Raw genomic sequence first — 5,941 nt, forward strand, 5'->3', positions numbered from 1 at the left:
GATGGTGGCGAGGACCCTCTTTTCTCCCCTGGCTCCTTATTGTTTCTTTTACCAATTTAAAGCCCAGGGCTCCTGGTTTTCACCTGGTCTCTAACTGTCTCCCAGTGCCTGTCACACTCTTGGGGCTTTCCTTATCGCACATCTCTTCCATACAGCCATGTGCTTCCTCGATGTGTTGTTTGAAACTCACAGTCATTTGAAGGTGCACAGTGTCTCTAACCTGCCATTTTAACCAGTCCTTGGTGACATAACTTTACTCTGTATGGTTAGTCAAGCTTCCCAAGGCAGGCCTACATAGTAAGAGCTACCTGTCACTTAGTTTCCAAATAGTCTATCTTCAGCCTCTCATTTCTGGTCAGCTTCTAATCATGTCAACCCCTGTCCCAGACCTCAGGAAAGAAGAGTCTTCTTACAACAAAGGAGCTAGGACTACATCTTTTTTTTTTTTTTTTTTTAAACTCTTGCTGCATGTACAGGTTAAGTGAGGAGCAAATCAAGTTGGTAAGTCACAAGAAATCACAGAGCAAGCCCAAGCACTATGGCCAACTCATGCCTTTAGCTGTTTACACCCAGATGCTATTGTTATCTGCATGTAAGAGAGAAGAGGACTCAGTGGCTGACCCTAGCTTGCTCACTGACACCCTAAGCACTCATTTTAGGAGTCTTAGAGTCAAACTCTGCTTGTCAGGAAACAGAAGCCTGTGTGATTTTTACATCCCTGAGCTCCAAAAGCCTCTACTCTCTGGCAAACCTGAGACAAACTAACTGAGGTGCCTATTAACATATCAACCTGACTCCAGGTTCTCCCAGCGTCCCTCGGTACCTACCTGTTACAGGTTCCTCCTGCCAAACCTCCTACCCTAATCTCTCCAGCCCAGGAGCTGGGCCTGCCCTTCCCCCAGCTGCTCTTTCCTATATAATCCAGTCCTGTTGGGTGGGCTACTGACCTTTTTACCCTTTTACCTCTTTGGGCTCTCCATTTCCTCTCCCCTCCCCCACTACATGGCCTGGCTCAGTCTGACCATGTTCATTCTGGACCCATTCAGATCGCTTCTGACTGTGCTCTTCCTTTTATCTACAATAAACTTTCTCCCCCGCCACACCTGGGAGAGTCATGCCCTCTTCTTTCTTGAGACTTGGAGAAATGATGTAATCATTTCCTAGCTCCACCCGTGACTGAGCACTGAATGATACAGTTTTGATCAAAGGTCAGAGCAAAAAATAGCATTCATGTAAAAGGTTAGGTGTAGAGACTCAGTCTACTTTGATAAAGAGCATCTACAGAACTCCTTTCGCCAACATCACAATGGCAAGATACTTGGGCGCTAGCTGCCTGGGGTGGCCTAAGACCAATCCTTGGGCAAGGCTGAGGAGGGCAGATCATTCAACACCAGTCTGGTGTACCTAAAGAGTTCAAATCTAGCCTGAGCTACGTGGGATGACCCTGTCTAAAAATAAAAAACTTCCAGGCATGGTGACACCAGCCTTTAATCCCAGCACTCACAAGACAGAGGAAGGCAGATTCTGTGAGTTGAGGCCTGTCTGGCCTACACAGTGAATTCTAGAACATCCAAGGGCTATGTAGAGAGATACTGTCTCAAACAAACAAACAAACAAACGAACATCCCAAACCCCAAAACAAAAAACAACCCCCCCAAACCAACCAACCAAACAGGCAACAAAAACAAAAACAAAAACAAAAACAAAATCCAAACCAACCAAAAACCAAGCCACCTTTTTTCCCCTTAAGGCTGGGGATGAAGCCAGGATGTTTACTTTGATCATCAGGTTCACCATACTTCCTATAAAGTCCCCACTGGCTGGGCAGTGGTGCAAGCCTTTAATCCCAGCACTTGGGAGGCAGAGGCAGGCAGATTTCTGAGTGCGAGGCCAGCCTGGTTTACAGAGTGAGTTCCAGGACAGCCAGGGCTACACAGAGAAACCTTTCTCGAAAAACCAAAAACAAACAAACAAACAAAAAACTACCCACTGAGATGATTTCTGCAGCTTATCTATAATTTTGAAAATTACACTAAAAAGTAGAGATTATAGCTGTGTGACAGTGGCACACACCCTTAATCCCAGCACTCGGGAGGCAAAGGCAGGAAGATTTCTGAGTTTGAGGCTTGCCTCGTCTACAGAGGGAGTTCCAGGACCCCCAAGGTTGCACAGAGAAACCCTGTCTCAAAACCAAAGCCAACCAAACAAGACAAAGTGGTTATGGAAAACTAAAATCTTGACAGGATGATAAAGTCAGGAACATGCACAACACGTGTTACAGTACTGAGACCAGAGTACAAATTCACACAAATGTTCTCAACTGAACTGTGACAAATGTGCAAAACAGTTTAAGGGAGAGCATACCACCTCTTCCACAAACAGTTTCAGCAAGTATCACCTTTCTGAAAAATGGAATTGAACATTCATAGACAAATACCAATGCCCCTAAGATCCCTTAACACAAAGACAACAGCTTGTAAATCTGTGACCTAAACATATGTGAGATACATAAATATAAAACTTAAAAATGAGGAGACAACACTTCTGTATACACAATAAGGCATAGACTTTGTAGGTTTAATGTTAGGAGTGGGATCCACAAGCAGAACATTTGATACATTGTAGATAATCAAAATGAAAACGCTTTGCTCTGCAAAAGACACTTTGGAGAGGAGAGGAAGACAAGCTATATCCCGGGACTATTTTACCACTCACAAGTGCAGCAAAAGGCTGCCTAATAGCTAGATAAAGTTTAAAAATCAACAGTGGAAAAATAAACAATTAGAATGCAAGCCGATGAGCAGAGATGTTCAGCGTGATTAGCCGGGAAAAAAATTCAAATGATAATCACTGCAAGTTATTTCTACACAGCAGTCAATCAGCTAATGATATCAAGCACAGATACATAAATAAAAGAAGCGAGTTAGATTTCTAGCCCTTCAGATCATTGCTGGCAAGGCCACGGTGTTAATATTTATCATAAACAGATTTCTCTCTATTTGGGATGTCTGTGACTTATTGATAGACTAAGAGAATTTCTCATTTACCCTTATGGAGCGTGTCAGTGAAGTATGTGATTGAGGTGACAGTGTCGTGTGCAGAATTTGGAAATTGTTTCCTTTCACTAATTATCTAAACATATTGCCATATATGTACACATGTCTTGAAATCTCTTGGAATGACCACTTCCCTGTTTCCTTTTGCTCCTTCATGGCTCATAACACCACTGTGGTCATGAGTATGATGAAATCAAATGGACAGGGTGGGAGCAGATCTTGCTGCTGCGTGTCTAGGTCATTTGACTACCCGTCAAATCTGGGGCTGTTCATTCCACCTGTTTAACCTGCCTGGGACATTCACCCTGATTTTCCCACCTCTGTGTTCACCAGTGATATCAATTTGCCAGCAAACAAGGCTCAGCATCATAGTTAGAAACTGGACCGTGACTTTGGAAAGCAGCCAGGTGGGGGACTTGTACTTTCTTCTTTTCAGCACTGTTGATTGATTTCCCTGTGCTCAGTGTTCTGGTGGCACACAAGGATGACACACGGAAGAGTGTGACACAGTTAGAGCCTATCTCTGAAATAATAAATGCAAAGAATCACCTCATCTAATTGTCCGAGGTTTACTGCTTCTGTCTGCTGACCTAGGCCTACTCCCAGAAGCTTCTAGCCTCTGTACAATCTAATCTAGGCCTAGAATGTTTTCAGTCTCCGAGATTTACTGCTGAATATCTTCACCCTTTCTTTTTCTTTCTGATCTCTGAATGGCTGATTCAACTCAACTGTTCTGGCTCAAACTCGTCTCCAAACTAACTGGTTCAATCTAGCTTCTTTATCTCTCCTGAGTTGCTCTGCTCTGCCTCTTACTAACTTTGGCAACATGTTCTAGTCTTCTGGCTCCTTCTCATTCTCTAGCTTTACCTCATGTTCTGCCTTTACCTGTATCTAACTTGTTCTCTCTTCAACCTATCTCTGTTAAACTCTCCTGGTAAAACTGCTTTCTTCTTTATCTCTCTCTTCACTATTCTCTCTTAAGTAACTTCCTCTTCTCTCTTCTCATGAGAGTGGGACATAGCCTATTCTGTCAAACCTTTCTCTGATTCATCACTTTGTCTGCCACTCAATTAGACATCATTTTCAAGCATGGGTGTTTTCTTCTACAAACTCACTTCATTGTTTGGGTGCATCTGTATTCCAGCCAGAGGGATTAAAGGTGTGTGCTAAAGTTGAACCATACCACCACTAGAAACAGTTTTTTTTTTCAGCAAATAACACAATTTTAGGGGTCTCAGTGTGATCAAATATCCTGCAACAGTGCTGTGACTTTATTATTTGGTGCATAGACTAAATATTTTGTGACATAGGACCTCCTATTAAGAAATTGGGCCTGGTGGTGGCCCACACACCTTTAATCCCATTGCTCTTGAGACAGGCAGTCAGATCTCTGGGAGTTCAAAGTCAGCCTGGTCTACAGAGTAAGTTCCAGGACAGCCAGGGCTAAATGGTGAAACCCTGTCTCAGAAAATGAACAAACAAAAATAACCACACACACACAAAAAAAGACAAAACAGAAAAACAAACAACTTGGTCCAGCAGGGAACAGTGTTGCAAGCCTATAATTCCAGAGATTGGGAGATAGAAGCAGAGGGATCAGAGGTCAAGGTTGTCCTGAGTAATATTGCAAGTTTGTGGTCATCCTGGGCTGTATGACACTTGGACTCAATTTAAAACAAAAACAAAGATGAAAGCAACACAGTTTAATGTGCCATGACTTGGAGATTTCATCAGGAATTCTTCCTTGTGGAAACAAGGAACTAGAATTCATCATGAGTGTAACAACTGCAAAGTCAGACAAAGCAGATGAGGCCTTCCGTCAGAGAAGACGTGACCAACAAAATCAGAGTTTAACAGTGGAACTGTGTAACCATGCCTCCCAACAGTGCTTTCAAGCAGCGATTCTCAACCTGTGGTTCGACATCTTTTAGGGGTCCAATGACCCTTTCTCAGGAGTTGCCTAAGACCATCAGAAAACAGGCATATTTATGTTATGGTTCATAACAGTAGCAAAATTACAGTTATAAAGTAGCAACAAAAATAATGTTATGGTTGGGGGGTCACCACAACACAAGGAACTGTATTAAAGAGTCACAACATTAAGAATGTTGAGGACTACTGCGTTACAGGGATTAGTCATGAGATTAGTGTCCAACACACTTGGTTTCTATCAGTGGCATCTTACAAAACAATAGCAAAGTTATTTGCATATCTTGCTTGGACTTTCATGGAATCTCATCTCTTACTAATTAGCTATGAGAGCCTAAGCAAGCACTAGAGTCTGGTGTTTATTATTTATATTACATTTTTTTATGGAAGAGGAAGGAAACACAGGGTAATATATACACTGATCAGTGTACTAATTTATAAACCATTATCCATACATTTAATTGGTGACGCAACTTCTTTTTCTGTAGGAATAAAGAAGATACAGTACAAACAAATTGAACTGTCCCAGCACCTATGTTAATGGGTTTTTCAATCAATGTGGACCCCTGTTCTTTCTCTACAGCTCTCCCTACTTCTGCATACATTACTTACTGGTTTGCAGAGACCCAATGTTTTATAGCTAAAGTGGAAGAATATAAAATTCAGAACACAAAGCATTTGTTAAGTAAACAATACGACGCTCTGGAGAGTGGGCCCTGCAGGTCCCAAAGGCCTCAGTCCCTGATGGACCGGTTATATTTTGATTTATGTCAGCCTGTAATTGCCCTGTTTTAACCCAAGAGAGGACTGTGTGGGAAGTTTGTCTGTGAGATAGAGCTGAGGCACTGCTCTGCAGAGTGTCTGGAGCCTAAGTGGATGCAACGTCCCCTGTCCAGCCTCCGATAAGCCGGGAAGTGCCTGCTCTGCCCAGCTGGGAAGTCAACGGAGTTGCTACA

This window comes from Mus caroli, unplaced genomic scaffold (genome assembly GCF_978045245.1).
Source record: "Mus caroli unplaced genomic scaffold, Mus_caroli_1 scaffold_3, whole genome shotgun sequence".
Classification (NCBI taxonomy): domain Eukaryota; kingdom Metazoa; phylum Chordata; class Mammalia; order Rodentia; family Muridae; genus Mus; species Mus caroli.